The sequence below is a fragment of the Somniosus microcephalus genome, chromosome 11 (assembly GCF_052327205.1).
Source record: "Somniosus microcephalus isolate GS21.2 chromosome 11, FLI_Smic_1.0, whole genome shotgun sequence".
NCBI lineage: Eukaryota > Metazoa > Chordata > Chondrichthyes > Squaliformes > Somniosidae > Somniosus > Somniosus microcephalus.
Window position 1 is genome coordinate 223378225 of NC_140997.1, and position 20484 is coordinate 223398708.

The 20484-nt window shown below is 49.3% G+C and overlaps 1 protein-coding gene across 1 annotated transcript in view; it reads left to right on the plus strand.

Annotated features, from left to right (window-relative positions):
- sema3b (sema domain, immunoglobulin domain (Ig), short basic domain, secreted, (semaphorin) 3B) overlaps positions 1 to 20484 on the plus strand; it is a 435650-nt gene that overhangs the window by 83079 nt on the left and 332087 nt on the right. The gene's annotated exons all lie outside the window — the stretch shown is intronic.

The window sequence follows — 20484 nt, forward strand, 5'->3', positions numbered from 1 at the left end:
ACATAAATACTGTGGCAACAAGAGCAGGTCAGAGGCTAGGTATTCCGCGGCAAGTGTCTCACCTCCTGACTCCCCAAAGCCTTTCCACCATCTACAAGGCACAAGTCAGGAGTGTGATGGAATACTCTCCACTTGCCTGGATGAGTGCAGCTCCAACAACACTCAAGAAGCTTGACACCATCCAGGACAAAGCAGCCCAATGGATTGGCACCCCATCCACCACCTTAAATATTCACTCCCTCCACCACCGGCGTACCGTGGCTGCAGTGTGTACCATCTAGAAGATACACTGCAGAAACTCGCCAAGGCTTCTTCGGAAGCACCTCCAAAACCCGCGCCCTCTTCCACCTAGAAGGACAAGGGCAGCAGGCGCATTGGAACACCACCACCTCCAAGTTTCCCTCCAAGTCACACACCATCCTGACTTAGAAGTATATCGGCTGATCCTTCATCGTCGCTGGGTCAAAATCCTGGAACTCCCTCCCTAACAGCACTGTGGGAGCACCTTCACCACACGGACTGCAGCGGTTCAAGAAGGCGGCTCACCACCACCTTCTCAAGGGCAATTAGGGATGGGCAATAAATGCCGGCCTTGCCAGCGACACCCACATCCCATAAACAATTTTTTTTTTTAAATACCCTCGCCTCTGAGTCAGAAGGTTGTGGGTTCAAAATCAAAAATCAAATCAAATCAACTTTTATTGTCATTGTTAGTGCACAAGTGCAGTACAACGAAATGTAGGCTTGCGGCTCCCGAGAGTGTACATTTAGTTTAAGACATTTAAACATTCAACATACATTTGGCTTGTAATACATTAACATAAACATAAACATAATAAAGTGCATTGGCAGATGTGCAGGCTTTAGAGTTTATTTGTGGAGTTCAGTAGGATGACAGCCCTGGGAAAGAAGCTGTTCCTAAATCTGGTCGTTCGGGTGCGAATGCATCTCAAGTCCCACTCCAGAGACTTGAGCAGAAAAATCTATGCTGACACTCCAGTGCAGTGCTGAGGGAGCGCTGCACTGTCGGAGGTGCCGTCTTTCGGCTGAGACGTTAAACCGAGGCCCCGTCTGCTCTCTCAGGTGGACATAAAAGATCCCATGGCACTATTTTGAAGAAGAGCAGGGGGAGTTCTCCCCGGTGTCCTGAGGTCAATATTTATCCCTCAATCAACATAACAAAAACAGAGGATCTGGTCAGTATGACATTGCTGTTTGTGGGAGCTTGCTGTGCACAAATTGTCTGCTGCGTTTCCCACATTACAACAGTGACTACTCTTCAAAAGTACTTCATTGGCTGTAAAGCGCTTTGAGACGTCCGGTGATTGTGAAAGGCGCTATAGAAATGCAAGTCTTCCTTTCTTACTCGTCTTTGGATTTCTCTTCTGTTAGTCTTTTCCTTTTGCTCATAGAAACATAGAAACATAGAAGATAGGAGCAGGAGTAGGCCATTTGGCCCCTCGAGCCTGTTCCGCCATTCAACGAGATCATGGCTGATCATCCAAATTCAGTACCCTGTCCCTGCCTTCTCCCCATATCCCTTGATCCCTTTAGCCTTAAGAAATATATCCAGCTCCTTCTTGAATATATTTAATGAATTGGCCTCAACTGCCTTCTGTGGTAGAGAATTCCACAGGTTCACCACTCTCTGGGTGAAGAAATTCCTCCTCATCTCTGTCCTAAATGGCTTACCCCTTATCCTTAGACTGTGACCCCTGGTTCTGGACTCCCCCGCCACCGGGAACATCCTTCCTGCATCTAGTCTGTCTAGTCCTGTTAGAATTTTATAAGTTTCAATGAGATCCCCTCTCATTCTTCTAAACTCCAGCGAGTATAAGCCCAATTGACCCAATCTCTCCTCATACGTCATTCCTGCCATCCCAGGTATCAGCCTGGTGAATCTTCGCTGAACTCCTTCCATGGCAAGAACATCCTTCCTCAGATAAGGCGACCAAAACTGCACACAATACTCAAGGTGTGCTCTCACCAAGGCCCTGTACAACTGCAGCAAGACATCCTTGTTCCTGTACTCGAATCCTCTCGCTTCGAAGGTCAACATACCATTTGCCTTCTTAACCGCCTGCTGCACCTGCATGCTTACCTTCAGCGACTGGTGCACAAGGACACCCAAGTCTCGTTGCACTTCCCCTTCTCCCAATCTATTGCCATTCAGATAATAATCTGCCTATCTGTTTTTGCCACCAAAGTGGATAACCTCGCATTTATCCACGTTATATTGCATCTGCCATGCTTCTGCTCAATCACCCAACCTGTCCAAATCATACTGGAGTTTCTCAGCATCCTCCTCACAGCACACACGCCCACCCAGCTTTGTGTCATCTGCAAACTTGGAGATATTACATCTAGTTCCCTCGTCTAGATCATTAATATATATTGTGAATAGCTGGGGTCCTAGCACCGATCCCTATGGTACCCCACTAGCCACTGTCTGCCACTCGGAAAAAGACCCATTTATTCCAACTCTTTGCTTCCTGTCTGCCTACCAGTTCTCTATCCAAGTCGGTACCTTACCCCCAACCCCATGTGGCTGCAGTGTGTACCATCTACAAGATGCACTACAGCAGCTCGCCAAGGCTTCTTCGGCAGCACCTCCCAAACCTGTGACCTCTTCCACTTAGAAGGACAAGGGCAGCAGGTGCATGGGAACACCATCACCTCCAAGTTCCCCTCCAAGTCTCACACCATACTGACTTGGAAATATATCACCGATCCTTCATCGTCGCTGGGTCAAAATCCTGGAACTCCCTACCTATCAGCACTGTGGGTGCACCTTCACCACATGGACTGCAGCGGTTCAAGAAGGCGGCTCACCACCACCTTCTCAAGGGCAATTAGGGATGGGCAATAAATGCTGGGCCTTGCCAGCAACACCCATATCACAGGAACAAATTTTTAAAAAATGGGGCTATGGCGGGAAAGTGGAGTTGATGTAGAAGATCAGCTACGATCTTAACCTGTCCCATTTCCACCTCCCCTTGCCTTGGATATCTTTTAATGCCTCTCAGTGTCTCTTAATCTCTCCTGCTTTCTATCCTATCACTGAACTTGTGGCGGAGCCACTAAGGGACTCCGATCAAATGTATATAATTCCCTTTAACAATATGTTAACTACAGCCTGAGTCTGTATCTTTGTATATACTGTTTGCATGTACAGAGCGCGGTCCCTTTAAGAGCGTGGGCAAACGCGATGACGTCACGCCGTTCATCACGTGATCCCCCATCGGCGGGAAAAACGTGATGACGTCATGACGCCAGCCACGGGACCGTCCAAGCAGTCCTCGTGGAGCTTCCGAACTGACTAGACCTGTATTCATAGTTTTCTTGCATCTGTTTGTTAAACTCAATTAGTTTCACATTAAACATCATTTGTTTGATCGCCTGAGTCGACCTCAGTCTCTTGATAGGAACTAAACATTCCTACATTGGTGACCTCGACTTTTGCGAACGGTTTTCGCAGAAGGAACAAAGCATGGAAACGAACGCCGTTGCATTGAAGCTACCGCAATTCTGGGAGCAACAAGCGACCGCCTGGTTCATCCAGGTCGAAGCCCAGTTTGCATTACGGAACATCATTGTGGATCAGACCCGATATTTTTACGTGGTGTCCGCACTCGACAGCTCCACCGCGTCGCGGATCATCAGCCTGCTTGAGAACCCCCCGGACGACCGCAAGTATGAAACAATCAAGGTGCAGTTGTTACAGGTCTTCAGGCTCACGAAGTCGGGGCGTGCCCGCTGACTGCTCGCTATGCCCGGCCTCGGGGACTCCAAGCCGTCTGAGCTCATGAGCCAAATGCTCCGAACCGGAATGCTTCCTCTTTAGGGAGCTCTTCCTCAGTCAGTTACCGGAGCAAGTACAAGCTGCCCTGGCCAGGCCCGAAGTCTCAGACTGCGCAGCGCTTGCTGCCGAAGCGGACAAGATTTTCTCGGTGACGCAGCAGTACTGCGCTGCCACGAGGTGCCCATCCCCCACAGACGCCACCCCAGCTCCTCAACCTTCGGGGCTGTGCTCCTACCACACGCGGTTTGGCGCGAAAGCCAGATGCTGCCGCCCTCCCTGCAGCTTCTCTCCCAAAAAAAAACAACTGCAACCCCGGCAAAAGAAGAACGGGTCTGACGGGTGCCCCGCGGCTGCGATGGCAATCAGAAATTCTGGCAAGCTGTTGTTCATCATCGATTCCATCTCTGGTCGGCGATTCCTATGCGACACCGGCGCACAGTGCAGCATTATACCCGCGTCCGCTATTGATGTTCAAGCTGGGAGGCACGGCCTCTCACTCGAAGCGGCTAATGGCGGAGCTATCCGGACCTTTGGCAAACGACGGGTCCAGGTGTGCTTTGGCAGCCAGCGATTTGTTTGGGAATTTGTTACGGCCAGGGTTTCACAAGCCATCCTCGGCGCGGATTTCCTGTGTGCTAACAGCCTCCTGGTCGATGTGAGGAACTGGTGGCTGATCAACGTGGCCACGTTTCACTCCATTCCTTGCCACCGTGATACCACCATGTCGCGCACCGTCTCCTGCGCTTTCCCAACTCCGGACGAGTTCGCTCGCCTGCTCAGTGAATTTCTGGACCTGACCAGGCCTACGTTCTCCTCTACGGCCACAAAGCATGGTGTGGAACACAACATCACTACCACCGGCCTCCTGATCCACGCGCGGGCCCGGCGCCTCGAACCCGGCAAGCTGGCGGTCGCGAAGGCGGAGTTCGCTATGATGGAACGCCTGGGTATTATTCGCCGGTCCAATAGTCCCTGGTCTTCGCCTCTCCACATAGTACCGAAACCTGGCGGCGGATGGCGGCCATGCGGCGACTATCGGCGACTTAACGACGCTACCACTCCTGATCGATACCCGATCCTCCACATTCAGGATTTCTCTGCCCATTTGGCTGGGAACACCGTGTTTTCCAAGGTGGATCTGGTCCGAGGCTACCACCAGGTCCCGGTACACCCGCAGGACGTGCAGAAGACCGCAGTCATCACCCCATTCGGCCTTTTTGAATTTCTGAGGATGCCTTTTGGGTTGAAGAATGCTGCCCAGGCCTTCCAGCGCCTCATGGACTCCGTGCTGCGGGACCTCAAGTTCCTTTTTGTCGATTTAGACGACATCCCCGTGGCCAGTCGAAATAAGGAGGAACACATCGCGCACCTACGCACCCTCTTTCGTCGCCTCAGCCAAAACGGCCTGATTCTCAACCCGGCCAAGTGTCAGTTTGGTCTGCCTCACATTGATTTCCTGGAACATCGCATTACATCGGAGGGAGCGGTGCCTTTGCAAGCAAAGGTAGAGGCGGTGACATCCTTTCCGCGCCCGCAGACCATCAAGGCCCTGCAGGAGTTCCTCGGAATGGTAAATTTTTACCACCGCTTCTTGCCTAAGGCAGCTCTGCTCATGCAGCCCCTGTACGAGGCCCTCAAGGGCAAGTCTGGCAAGGACCCGGTAAGTTGGACGGTCGACATGGACTGGGCGTTCGTTGATACAAAAAGTGCCCTCGCCAACGCGACCATGCTGGCGCACCCGCTGCCAAGTGCCACCATGGCCCTCACCACCGACGCGTCAGACTATGCCATCGGCGCAGTGCAGGAACAGTGGGTAAATGGAATGTGGCAACTGCTGGCGTTCTTCAGCCGTCAACTACGGCGAAACGAGCGGAAGTACAGTACCTTCGACCGGGAGTTGCTGGCTCTTTTTCTGGCCGTTCGCCATTTCCGATTCTTGCTGGAAGGACGTCCTTTCACTGCTTTTGTAGACCATAAGCCACTAACGTTCGCTATGGCCAAGACTGCCGAACTGTGGTCAGCCTGACAACAGCGTCAGTTAACGTTTATCTCTGAATTCACTACTGATATTCAGCACGTGGCCGGTAAAGACAACCTGGTGGCGAATTGCCTCTCCCGCGCGACCGTTCAGGCAGTCCAGCTCGGCATCGACTACGCCCTCATGGCTGCGGATCAAGCCTCGGATCCAGAGATGCAAGCTTACCGAACCAGCCCCTCTAGCCTCCAAGCGACCGACGTCAAATTCCACGCCGCAGGCACCACGCTACTTTGTGACGTCTCCGTAGGAGATCCTCGCCCTATCGTGCCGGTCGCCTGGCACCGAAAAGTGTTTGACGCCATACACGGGTTGTCACACCCTGGCATGAAGGCCTTGCAAAGGCTGATGTCGTCCTAGTTCGTTTGGCGGGGCATGCATATGGATGTCCACGACTGGGCCAACACCTGCGTGGTCTGCCAAAAGACCAAGGTGCAGCGTCACGTCAAAGCTCCATTGGCCACCTTCGCGGTTCCGGAGCGACGGTTCGATCACGTGAATGTGGGCCTGGTGGGGCCACTTCCACCTTCTCATGGATTTACACATATCCTTACGATGGTAGACTGCACCACTAGATAGCCAGAGGCAGTTCCCTTGTCATCCACCACTTCGGCAGACGTAGCCAGGGCATTCATCTCCTCTTAGGTCGCCCGTTTCGGGGTGCCGGCGGACATCTCTTCTGATCGTGGACCGCAATTTTCCTCTGAGCTCTGGAACGCAGTGGCTCAGAGGCTCGGCATCAAGCTACATCGCACCACAGCCTACCATCCAAAGGCGAACGGCCTGTGCGAACGGTTTCACAGGTCGCTCAAAGTCGCACTGAGGGCCAGCCTCCAAGGTGCTGGGTGGGTGGACAAGCTACCATGGGTCCTGTTGGGTTTTCGCACGGCACCCAAGGAAGATCTTCGCTCGTCCTCGGCAGAGCTCATCTACGGCCAGCCGCTACGTGTACCAGGGGATTTCCTTCCGACTCCAACAGAGCCATGGTCCGCATCCAATCAACTCATCAGCCACCAGGAGGCAGCCAGGTGTTTTGCACCAGTACCAACGTCGCATCACAGCTTTCAGAGCTCCCACGTCCCAGCAGAGCTGAAGAACGCTGAATATGTGTTCATCCGCCACGACGCTCATCGGGATCCGCTCAAGGCCCCTTACACTGGTCCTTTCCGCGTGCTAGAGCCGGGAGACAAAACTTTCTCGGTGGATATCGGAGGTAAACCGGACCACATTTCAGTTGACCAGTTGAAGCCGGCACACTTGGACCTTGACCGCCCGGTCGAGACCGCACAGCCGGCAAAACATGGCCGACCGCCCACAGTCGCCGTGCCAGATCAAGCGCAACCGCCCGCCAGTCCGCCCGCCGTCCAGCAGCTTCCACTCCAACTGTACAGAAGTCACTCTGACAGGCTTGTCAGGCCTCCTCGCCATTTCACTTTTTCCGTTAAAGACAATTCTGGGGGGGCGCATGTGGTGGAGCCACTAAGAGACTCTGATCAAATGTATATAATTCCCTTTAACAATATGTTAACTACAGCCTGAGTCTGTATCTTTGTATATACTGTTTGCATGTACAGAGCGCGGTCCCTTTAAGAGCGCGGGCAAACGTGATGACATCACGCCGTTCATCATGTGATCCCCCATTGGCAGGAAAAACGTGATGATGTCATGACGCCAGCCACGGGAACGTCCAAGCAGTCCTCGTGGAGCTTCCGAACTGACTAGGCCTGTATTCGTAGTTTTCTTGCATCTGTTTGTTAAACTCAATTAGTTTCACATTAAACATCGTTTGTTTGATCGCCTGAGTCGACCTCAGTCTCTTGATAGGAACTAGACATTCCTACAAACTTCCCTTTTGTTCTTTCATCCCCTCCCCCTTTTCCCAGCCCCCAAACTTGCTTTTTTTCCCAGTTCTGACGAAAGGTCATCGACCTGAAACGTTAACTCTGTTTCTCTCTCCACCGATGTTGCCCTGACCTGCTGAGTTTTTCCAGCGTTTCCTGTTGTTATTTCAGATTTCCAGCATCTGCAGTATTTTGCTATCGTATGATCTTATAGAATGCAGGCTCGAGGGGCGCTATGGCCTACTCCTGCTCCTAATTCTTCTGTTCTTGTATCCACCTGAGGATGCATGAGGAGATGGGACAGGTGCTGTCTGAGCCCCCTGCCCATCTTTTTAATGGCTCCCTGGAGTCTGGGACTGCTCCCTTAGACTGGAAGAAGGCCAGCATAGTTCCAACTTGTAAACAGTAGGATAAGGCAGAACCGGTAACTATAGGCCCATTAGCTTGACGTCAGTAATAGGTAAGATGCTCGAGGGAATCATTAGGGATGCCCTATATGACCACAGAGAGAGACAAGGCCACACCAGGAACACACCACACGGCTTCCTGAATAGAAGGCTGTGTCTTACCAATTTGATTGAAGAGGTCACCAGGTTAGCAGATGAGGGTAGACATTGTCTACTTGGACTTTCGGAAAGATAAGATACCTCACAAGAGGCTTTCGTACAAGATAGCATCTTGTGGAATTAGTGGTAATCGGCTGCGGTGGATTGAGAACTGGCTGAATTGATCGAATTGGTGCCTCCTTCAAATACTCCATTTTGGGGCTGTTTGTGTTACATTTGATTTGATATTTGGCCGCATGTGTACACTTTACAGCGGGTGTCATCGGATGGAAATCAGCAGCGGGAACCGAGCATCCCATGTGCTATTCTGGCTAAGATTAGTTAACTCAGTACAGATGTGGATCAAACCTTCCGGTTCGGACAACTAAATATAGTACCAGGCGGGGCCTTTGCATGCTAAGGTTTTGGAGGAACTTCAAAGTCTACATTTTTACTCGATATTAAAGAAACGACCCATTAGCAATCATTTAAGCACAATCGTGTTTCTGAGCCAAAACACAGCTGATCCATCAATGAGATGTTTTCCCAGTATAAGCTGCTCTGTCTCTCTTCTGTTTCACTCTGGGGCACACTCTTGTTCCTAATTGTACTTCAGTCTATCTACACTCCCCACAGGCTATTTCCATCCAATTTACTCCAATTTCTCCTTAATGAAGGGTGAAGTTACTTGACGGTCAGTGTAAACAGTGTCGAGTTCAGTCGAATGTCACAACTGCCTTGAAGCAGCGCGAGTCAGGGGGTGAATTCCGCTACCCTGTGTAAAATCTTCAGCTGGCAGGTGTACAGCACAGGGCTCACATCATTAGTATTGGAGATATATATCATTAGTAGAGGAAATGGACACCAATTGTAGAGGAGATATAAGGAGCTTATATACGAGGTTATTGCAAATTGGCGTGGGAGATGGATCTTATGTGCTAATGATGAGTAATGCTGGGAGTGCAAAGTAGTGCAGATTTCCTGACTGTTTATCTCATAGAATTGTGCCTGTGCCAGCTCTTTGAAAGAGCTATCCATTAATCCCACTCCCCTTGCTTTTTCCCCATAGACCTGCAATTTTTTTCCTTTTCAAGTATGTATCCAATTCCCTTTTGAAAGTTCCTGTTGAATCTGCTTCCACCGCCCTTTCAGGCAGCGCATTTCAGATCATGACCACTCATAACCACTCATGGCAGCAAATTCGCTGTGAAAGGGAAGAGGCTCCTTTGTGCTACTGCCCCGAAGGTGCATGTTCATCCCGTTATTTCTGGGATTGTGGATCATTAGGGAAAGACTGGCCATAGTCAAAGGTGCGTTACGTTTCCAACAACCATTATACTGGGTGTTGCCGTGGCAGCATATCGCTTGTCTGTACTGACCAGGGAACTGCAGCGAGTATAACCTGAAGAGACTGAAATCTCGTGAAAGGCCAGCAACAAATTGCATTTATATAGCACCTTTAACATAGTAATGGGGCAGATAATGTGACGCAGCAAGGCCATAAAAAAAGCAAACCAAGCACTAGGGTTTATTTCTAGAGGGATAGAATTGAAAAGTAGAGAAGTTATGCTAAGCCTGTATCAAACCTTGGTTAGACCACACTTAGAGTACTACAGTACGTACAGTTCTGGTCGCCATATTATAAAAAGAATATCGAGGCACTGGAGAGGGTGCAGAGAAGATTTACAAGGATGATACCAGAAATGCGAGGGTATACCTACCAGGAAAGGATGAACAGGCTGGGTCTCTTCTCTCTTGAAAAAAGAAGGCTGAGGGGTGACCTAATAGAGGACTTTAAAATTATGAAAGGTGTTGATAGAGTGGATACAGAGAGAATGTTTCCACTTGTGGGGAAGAGCATAACTGGAGACCATCAATATAAGATAGTCACCAAGAAATCCAATAGGGAATTCAGAAGAAACTTCTTTACCCAAAGAGAGTGGTGAGAATGTGGAACTCGCTACCACAGGGAGTGGTTGAGGCGAATAGTATAGATGCAATTAAGGGGAGGCTGGACAAGCATATGAGGGAGAAGGAAATAGAGGGTTATGCTGATAGATTTAGATGAGGAAAGGCGGGAGGAGGCTCGAGTGGAGCATAAACGTCGGCATGGACTGGTTGGGCCGAATGGCCTGTTTCTGTTCCCTATATCTGATGTAATCCTATGCAGGTTTTGCAGTGGGTATGTCGGTGTGCTCCGAGAGTGCGCCGTCATTCCGCCTTTGAAATTGACCGCAAGTTCGGGATTTCCACATGCACTTGCACACGTGCTCAATCCCGAACTTGCGATCTGTCAAGGTGCGCCTCGACAGATGATCCGCACCGACGGGGAAATACTCACTGCTGATGCAGAGTCGGGCTAATTGCCCGCCAACTGCCCGGCAATTACGTCCGAAAATGTTACGGTTAGTGAGAATAGGCACAGGAGCCTGCTTCACTGTGAAAGGAACCCATTCGTATTGAACGCTGAGAGCAAGCAGCGGACATAGTTGTAAGCTTTGACCACGCTCGATCAGCTCCGATGGACGGATCAGATTGTCCGCATGCCTGATACGAGACTCCCAAAACAAGCGCTCTACTCGGAGCTCCGACACGGCAAGAGAGCCCCAGGTGGGCAGAGGAAACATTTCAAGGTCACCCTCAAAGCCTCCTTGAAAAAGTGCAACATCCCCACCGACACCTGGAAATCCCTGGCCCAAGACCGCACAAAGTGGAGGAGAAGCATCCGGGAAGGCGCCGAACACCTCGAGTCTCTTCGCCGGGAGCAAGCGGAAGCCAAGCGTAGGCAGCGCAAGGAGCGCACGTCAACCCAAGCACCCTACCCACCCGCCCCTTCAACCACCGTCTGCCCCAGCTGTGACAGAGACTGTAGGTCCCGCATTGGACTCATCAGTCACCTGCGAACTCATTTTTAATGTGGAAGCAAGTCATCCTCAGTTCCGAGGGACTGCCTAAGAAGAAGAAGCAATACAACTTTTACCCTAAAATGTGCAAAATCTGCAAATTGTTCAGTAACTTTAAATAAAATTGAAATGATACCAATTATAACTCAAATGTTACCAGAAAACCACCCACGGAAACAAACCACTTGTACTGAACACATGCCGCTTTTATTAGTGTCCTGCACCAACAGGCCTTGTTTGTAAATGATATGGAGCCGTGGCAGACCCGGGGCGTCTAACTTACACATGAAATGTTTAATTACGTTTATTGCCCGTATTCTAAATATCCACACATTTTATAGAACTATATATAAATATCTATGTGCGAGAAAGCAGACATTGTGACAAGTACATTATACATAGCTGCCCGTGAACATCATACGGAGTAGGTGGGAAAACACAACTACTTTTTGGTTCAGTTGGCAAATGTTACAGAACATAGTCGTCCCCTTTACCGCACCCACTCCCACTGAAGCATGGTTTGATTCTGAAAACCTAGCAGGAGTTTTTTGGCTATGACCTTATACAGATGGTGCATTTCAAAAATCACCATGGGGATAGTCAATGCTGAGGAGAATTGCAACAAGTTACAGGAGGACATTAATAAACTTGCAGAATGGACATATAATTGGCAAATGAAGTCCAACACAGATAAATGTGCGGTATTACATTTTGGTAGGAAGAATAGGGAGGTCACTTATCACTTGGAGGGTGCGAGTCTAGGTGGGGTAGAGGAACAAAGGGATCTCGGAGTACAAATACACAAATCACTAAAAGTTGCGACACAGGTTAGCAAGGCCATAAAAAAAGCAAACCAAGCACTAGGGTTTATTTCTAGAGGGATAGAATTGAAAAGTAGGGAAGTTATGTTAAACCTGTATCGAACCTTGGTTAGACCACACTTTGAGTACTGCGTACAGTTCTGGTAGCCATATTATAAAAAGTATATAGAGGCACTGGAGAGGGTGCAGAGAAGATTTACAAGGATGATACCAGAAATGCGAGGGGAAGAGCATAACACAAGGCCATCAATATAACGATAGCAAAATACTGCGGATGCTGGAAATCCGAAATAACAACAGAAAATGCTGGAAAAACTCAGCAGGCCAGGCAACATCCGTGGAGAGAGAAATAGAGTCAGCGTTTCAGGTCTGTTGTTATTTCGGCCATCAATATAAGATGGTCACCAATAAATCCAATAGTGAATTCAGAAGAAACTTCTTTACCCAGAGAGTGGTGAGAATGTGGAACTCGCTACCACAGGGAGTGGTTGAAGCGAATAGTGTCGATGCATTTAAGGGGAGGCTGGACAAGCATATGAGGGAGAAGGGAATAGAGGGTTATGCTGATAGATTTAGATGAGGAAAGACGGGAGGAGGCTCGAGTGGATCATAAACACCGGCATGGACTGGTTGGGCCGAATGGCCTGTTTCTGTGCCGTATACCCTATGTAATCCTGTGTATTGTTGGTATTTTGTCACATAATTTTAACAAATTCTGATATATGAAATAAATCCAAGTACCAGTTTAATTAAAAGTTTTTTAAAGTTCTTAAAATGTAATTTCAATGCATGAGTCTGAGAGAAGTTTCCGTGGGCGTGTCTTCTCTTGCGCTGTGCTCCTGGCCTCCATGATGTAATACACTGCGCAGGACTCTGCCGCGCTGAACAGCAAGTCTGCGTGTGGGGCCTCGCACACGGTAAGCGCGTATTCTTTTCGGAGCTCGGCGGCGCACTCCGTAGCTACGCCGCCGGCCACAGTTTTTGGACCTAAATTTGGACACCGAGCCACATAAGGAGATATTGGGACAGATGACCAAAAGCTGAGTCAAAGAGGCAGGTTTCAAGGAGCGTCTTAAAGGAGGAAAGAGGGAGGTAGAGAGACGGAGAGGTTTAGGCAGGGAATTCCAGAGCTTAGGGCCTGGGCAGCGGAAGACACGAGCAAGAAAAGACTGCCAGAGATGTGAGAGCGCGCATGAGACATAAGAAAGGACTTGCACCTGCGCTTCCAGCCTGGACCTGCAAAGGTAAAAAGTAATATATGTTTGTTTTATTTAACTACAGTCCTCTTATAAAGACATGCCTGGAAGACTAGTGCAACAGGCACTAATAGATGATCTATTCCATCCCACGTTGCCCTGTATCTGAACTCTCTTGTGCATATCTACAGAATAAACTGCCCGTAACAACTTCTTCTGCTACAGTTCCCTGCCCACTTTCGCAGTTACGATCTATGCCCCTCTTTTGCTGGCCTCATGTATTATTCTGGTGCAGTAAGAAAGAAAGAAAGAACTTGCATTTATATAGCGCCTTTCACGACCTCAGGACGTCCCAAGCACCTTACAGCCAATGAAGTGCTTTTGAAGCGTAGTCGTTGCTGTAATGTAGGCAACGCAGCAGCCAATTTGCGCACAGCAAGCTCCCATTAACAGCAGTGTGTTAATGACCAGATCGTCTGTTTTTGTTATGTTGATTGAGGGATAAATATTGGCCCAGGACAACAGGGATAACTCCCCTGCTCTTCTTCAAAATAGTCCACCCGAGAGAGCAGACGGGGCCTCGGGTTTAATGTCTCATCCGAAAGACGGCACCTCCGACAGTGCGGCACTCCCTCAGCATTGCACTGGAGTGTCAGCCTAAATTTTTGTGCTCAAGTCCCTGGAGTGGGACGATGAACCCACAACCTTCTGACTCAGAGGAGAGAGAGAGTGCTACCCACTGAGCCACAGTGACAAACAAATATTCAGCAGCATGTTCACATTGAGCACAGCGCACCTATTTAATCCATTGTGCGCTCCGTGAATGTTACCAGTGTGCTTTGCTCTGTTACTGCCCCTTGATGTTTGGTGGTTTGTTTTTTGACTTGACACCTCATCAACTACTCCTTCTGAGTGACTCCCTGGGGGAATGAGGAATGAAATCAATGGGATGAAAATCGGCCGGGTTCCACAGTGGGCAAGATGTTGAAGTGGACAAATACTCCCAGAGTGTTGTGCGGTGCTGGTTGCCATGGAGACATGGCGGTGGATTGGCTGTGTTCCTCCATTCCTAAGGAAACACTGCGCAGGACTCTGCCGCGCTGAACAGCAAGTCTGCGTGTGGGGCCTCATATTCTTTTCGGAGGTCGGCAGTGTTAGATCCGTGTATTTTTGATGTAGTGTGTCCTTCAATAACTAGACATGAGACTGCAGGAACAATCAACAGATATTTACTGGATGAGGGTTACTCTAAAACTAACGTACAGATCCCTACTCAGGGTTTATATACAGGTGTGGTCACTGCCGGTACTACAGTATACAGGAGCTGTAAAAAGTAGTTCTCCCCTTAAAGGTACATGCACTACAATTCCTCCCCTTTTAGATTGACAGTACCATAACATTCATTTAACAATTAACACTTTTAACATGCACATTAACTGAAAATAGTCCATTTATAAATTCAGTCTTTGGGGTGGCTTCCTGATTCTTTCTGGATAGCGCCTTTCCTGAGTGTCTTGTTCTTGGTGCGGAGGCCCCCTGTCATCAGTTGGTTCATCAGCTTCCGATGCTACTGTTTCTGGGGTAAATGCTACCTGTATGTCGGGTTCATCACCAGGTGCGCGAGACATGGGGTTGACTCGTTCCTGTGACTCTAGGATCTGGTCGACATGGCGTCTCACAATGTTCTCCCCAACATCCACTGTGTACATTAGTGGCCCCTGCCGTGTGCATATCGTTCCTGGCTGCCATTTCTCTGTTCGGTAGTCGCGGGCCAAGACTGGTTGCCCTACATTGAAGCTCCTTGTCAACTTCTCATTGATGTGCTGGAATTGCTTATTCTCAACATCTCTTCGTACATTTGGTCTGAGCAAATCCAGACAAGATCTCAACCTTCGGTTAAAGAACATCATGGCCGGGGTCTGGTTGGTGACTGCATGTGTCGCATTTCTGTAGGCTAACAGGAAATTGTCCACCTTATGCTGCAGTGGAATGTCGTCATCGCACATGCCCTTACTGCTTTCTTAAAGGTTTGTACGAACCTCTCAGCCAATCCATTTGTGGCTGGATGATACGGGGCGGATGTGTAATGCCTTACCCCATTCCTTTTCATGAATCTTCGAAACTTTTCGGACAGAAACTGTGGTCCGTTATCAGAGCAAATCTGCTCTGGCAAGCCGTTCCTGGCAAATATGGTCCGTAGGACTGCAATAGTTTTCTCCGTGGTGGTGGACGACATTTTGATCACCTCAGGCCATTTCGAGTGCGCATCCACGGCTATTAGAAACATTGAGTCCATGAATGGACCAGCAAAATCAATATGCACCCGTTGCCATGGAGATGAGGGCCACTCCCATGGGTGTAGAGGGGCATGTGGTGGTGCATTTTGGACCTTCTGGCATCCTGAGCAGCTCTTTGTCAGGTCCTCGATTTGCTGATCGATCCCCGGCCACCACACATAAGCCCTAGCAAGGCATTTCATTTTTACCCCTCCCAGATGGCCTTCGTGAAGCTCATTGAGCACTCTCTCCCTTAACTTGGGTGGAATTACCACTCGGGATCCACACATCAAGGTCCCCTGCCATACTGACAGCTGTTCTCTTCTGGATGAGAATGCTGGCAACAGTGAGTCGCCATGTGTTGGCCACCCCTTCACCGTCAAGTCATATACCCGAGACAGTGTCGGGTCATTTCAGGTCTCCTTCTCTATATCAGCGTTAGTTACTGGCAAGCGTTCAATTATAGTCAAATGAAATATTTCGACAGGGTCCACTGCTGGTGCTTCCTCCGCAGTAGGCAGTGGCAGGCGTGATAGCCCATCAGCGTTTCCATGCTGTTTCGTGCCCTTATACTCTATTTCATATTGGTTCGCCCCTAGAAAAAGCGACCATCTTTGTAGCCGTTGCGCAGTCATCACCGGCACGCCCTTCTTTGGATTAAAGATGGAGACAAGTGGTTGGTGGTCTGTCAGCAAGGTGAACTTCTGCCGTTCACTCCCCACACTAGGCTGAGGCCCTCCCTGTCAATCTGGGCGTAGTTACGCTCGGCTGAGGTTAGTGACCGAGACGCAAAGGCTACCAGCCTCTCCGAGCCGTCCGGGAACTTGTGCGACAGCACCGCTCCAATGCCATAGGGTGATGCATCACACGCCAACCGAATTGGTAGTGCTGGGTTGAAATGAGCCAACACCTCTTTTGATGTGATCAATTCTTTGCACTTCTGGAAAGCTCGTTTACATTCGTCATTCCACTTCCATGGTACCCCCGTTTGCAGTAGGGTGTTCAGTGGGTGTAGTACGTAGACAAATTCGGCAAGAACTTACGGTAGTAGTTCACCAGCCCGAGGAACGACCTCAGTTGTGACACATTTTCCGGTGCTGGAGCCTTGACTACTGCCTCAATCTTTTCAGGGGACTTATGTAACCCCTCTTCATCAATAACGTGGCCACAATACGAGATCTGCTTCTGGAAAAACTCGCATTTGTGGCGATTTGCTCGGAGCCCATATTCCTTCAATCTAGTGAGCACCTGCTCCAGGTTGGCAAGGTGAGCACTGTCATTTTCGCCCGTGACCAGGATGTCGTCCAAATAACACTGGGTCCCTGGAATCCCTTGCAGGACTTGATCCATTGCCCTTTGCCAAATAGCCGGAGCTGATGCTACCCCGAACACCAGCCAGTTGTATTGGTAGAGACCTTTATGAGTGTTGATCGTGAGGTACTGTTTCGAGGCTTCTTCTACCTCCATTTGCAGGTACGCCTGGGCCAGATCAATCTTAGTTAAGCGTTTCCCTCCAGGTAGCGAGGCGAAAATATAGTCAATCCACGGAAGCGGATATTGTACCGTCTGAAGGACCGGGTTCGCTGTCACCTTAAAGTCCCCACAGATGCGAACTTTCTTTGGTTCCCCAGGCGTATTACTCAATGACCTCTTCATTACAGGAACGATGGGTGTGGCCCACTTGCTCCAGTCCACTTTGGACAGTACTCCTGAACGTTCCAAACCTTCCAGCTCTGCTTCGACAGCTGGGCGGATCGCATAAGGCACCGGTCTGGCCTTAAAAAACTTTGGGCTTGCATTTTCCTCTATTTTGATCGTCGCTGTTATGCCTTTTAGTGTTCCAAGTCCCTCCTGGTACACTTCTTGTGCATCAGTTAGCATTTTTGACAGTCGTCCAGGTGTGGCGTCGTCATCCTTTTTGGCATCTACAGTCAGTGCTTGTATGGAATGCCAATCTAGCTGTATCTTCCGGATCCATTCACGTCCTAGTAGTGGTGGTCCTCCATCTGGCAATACATATAGGTCCATTTTTGGTGTTTCCTTACCGTTATATATAACGTTCACCCTTATTTTTCCTTTGGGGTAGACTTTTTGCCCCGTGTACGTCTTCAAGACAATCTCTGTATCTCTCAAGGGTATATGTGAGAATAGCCGCTTGTAGTCCCTTCGGTTTATGACTGTTAGGGCTGATCCTGTGTCCAATTCCATTTTCACTTGGACTCCAGCTATCTTGAGCGTGACCCAGATAGTTTGATGATCCTCCATTTGGATCACCTTATGTAGTTTCAGACAACCCAGCTCCTTGCTTCCGAAGTCTGTATCACTTTTCTGTTCGTCTGAACTACTCTCCGTCACCTTATGTACCTTCTTGTACTTCTCCTGTGGAGATTTCTTGCTGCTGGTTTTCTTTCCCGACCTGCAGACTCTTGCTATGTGTCCTACTTTTCCACACTGTTTGCACACTTTGTCCTTAAACCAGCAATCATTATGGTCGTGTGTTGTTCTGCCGCAGCGATAACACTTCACTGTTCCATATGACCTTTCATTTGTGCCATATTCTTGCGGTCTCCATGGTATCTCTGCAGTGCCCCGTGCGGCTGCTTCGTGTGATACTGCCATGCTGAAAGCCTTTTCCAGCGTAAGGTCCTTTTCAGATAAAAGCCGTTTCTGGGTTCCTTCACTTTGAAGCCCACACACAAACTTGTCCCTTAAGGTATCTGCCAGTCCCGCTCCAAACTGGCAGTGTTTCGATAGCTTACGCAGTTCCGTTAAATACTCAGCATTACTTTCATCTTTATGCTGGTTCCTTTTGTGAAACTTAAATCTTTCTGCTATCAGCAGCGGTGTGGGGTTTAAGTGGTTCTGTAGGGTTGACACTATGTTTCCAAAATCCTTGTCCACTGGCTTCTCTGGGGTTACTAGGTTTCGCAGTAAGCCATACATTTTTGCACCCATGGAATTCAACAATACCAGCGCTTTCCTCTCATCTGGCACTTCATTCGCCTTGCAGTACACTTCTATGCATTCGACATATGTCGTCCAATCTTCGACTTCATTGTCGAACGCTGTGATACTGCCACTCTTCGGCATCCCTGGGTGTGGTTAGACTGGCTCAAAATGGCGTTTTCCCGCACTCTCCCTTCTTCTCCGCTGCGGCTCAAAATGGCGTTTTCCCGTGCTCTCCCTTCTTCTCCGCTGCGGCTCAAAATGGCGTTTCCCTGCGCTCTCCCTTCTTCTCCGCTGCGGCTCAAAATGGCATTTCCCGTGCTCTCCCTTCTTCTCCGCTGCGGCTGCTCGGCCCTTGAACACCGGCTGCGCTCTGCGCGTTTTCTTTCGCACCTCTCTCTCTTCTCCCGTCGACGCCGTTCGGTCCTGAACACTGGCTGCGCCCTGTGTGCTCTACCCTCTCTCTTCTCCCGTCGACGTCGTTCGGCCCTGAACACTGGCTGCGCCCTGTGCGCTCTACCCTCTCTCTTCTCCCGTCGACGCTGCTTGGCCTTTTCTGTGCCGTTGGTCGGCTCTAGCCGCCGCTGTCCGGGAAGGGTCAGCGCCGTACCTGTTGCCAGCCCGTTTCGCTGGACCACCGTGACTGGAGAACCAAGCCCAGCTCTCAACAGCCTCCCCTGCGATGCTCAATCTCTGCTGGATGACTGGGCGGTTGCTCGTGGTCGACGCCCGTGCTTCTGGCCTCAACTTTCTTCCACTGTTCTCCAGGAGCAAATCCCTAAGAGGTAATGCAGAGTTGCAGGTAGGTTCGAATCTGCCTCGTCGCCACTGTTAGATCCGTGTATTTTTGATGTAGTGTGTCCTTCAATAACTAGACACGAGACTGCAGGAACAATCAACAGGTATTTACTGGATGAGGGTTACTCTAAAACTAACGTACAGATCCCTACTCAGGGTTTATATACAGGTGTGGGCACTGCCGGTACTACAGTATACAGGAGCTCTAAAAAGTAGTTCTCCCCTTAAAGGTGCATACACTACAGGCAGCGCACTCCGTAGCTAAGCCGCCGGCCGCAGTTTTTGGGCCTAAATTTTGACACCGAGCCACATAAGGAGATATTGGGACAGGTGGCCAAAAGCTGGGTCAAAGAGGCAGGTTTCAAGGAGCGTCTTAAAGGAGGAAAGAGATATAAGGACCTGCGAGCATTACTTCTATTGACTGATACTCTGTAATGTTGCTCAAGCTGTGTATATCATAGAATTACATAGAATTTACGGCACAGAAACAGGCCATTCGGCCCAACTGGTCCATGCCGGTGTTTATGCTCCACACGAGTCTCCTCCCACCCTACTTCATCTCATCCTATAAACATATCCTTCTGTTCCTTTCTCCCTCGTGTGTTTATCTAGCTTCTCCTTAAATATACCTATGCTGTTCGCCTTAACTACTCCTTGTGGCAGTGAGTTCCACAATCTAACCATTCTGTGGGTATAGAAGTATGGGGTACGATAGCATAGTGGTGATGTTACTAGACTAGTAATCCAAAGGCCTGGCTAATGATCTATGAGATATGAGTTTAAATCCCACCATGGCAGCTGGGGAATTCAAATTCAGTTAATTAAATAAATTTGAAATAAAAAGCTAGTATCAGTAATAGTGACCACAAAACTATTAGATTGTTGTAAAAACCCATCTGGTTCACTAATGTCCTTTAGCAGAAGGAAATTTACCTGGTCTGGCCTATATGTGATTCTTAACTGCCCTCTGAAAGGGCCTAATAAGGTGGCTCACTGCCACCTTCTCAAGTGCAATTAGGGATGGGCAATAAATGCTGCCTGTGAATGAATAAAAAAATGTTTCTCCTGAATTCCTTAGTGGATTTATTAATGACTATCTTGTATTTATGGCCCCTAGTTCTGGGCTCCCCCATCTATGTCAGGGGTCTATAACAGGGGTTTAAATGCCTCATCACTGTAGTTAACTCCTGTGCATATGGCTCCCACTGGATGCACTGTGTGACCATTTAAGGAACCCTCAATACTCCATTAACCCTTGTCTGGCTCACTGGAAAGTGGCTGGTGCCCATGGAATCACACCCAACCCTGATTCAGTCTTCAG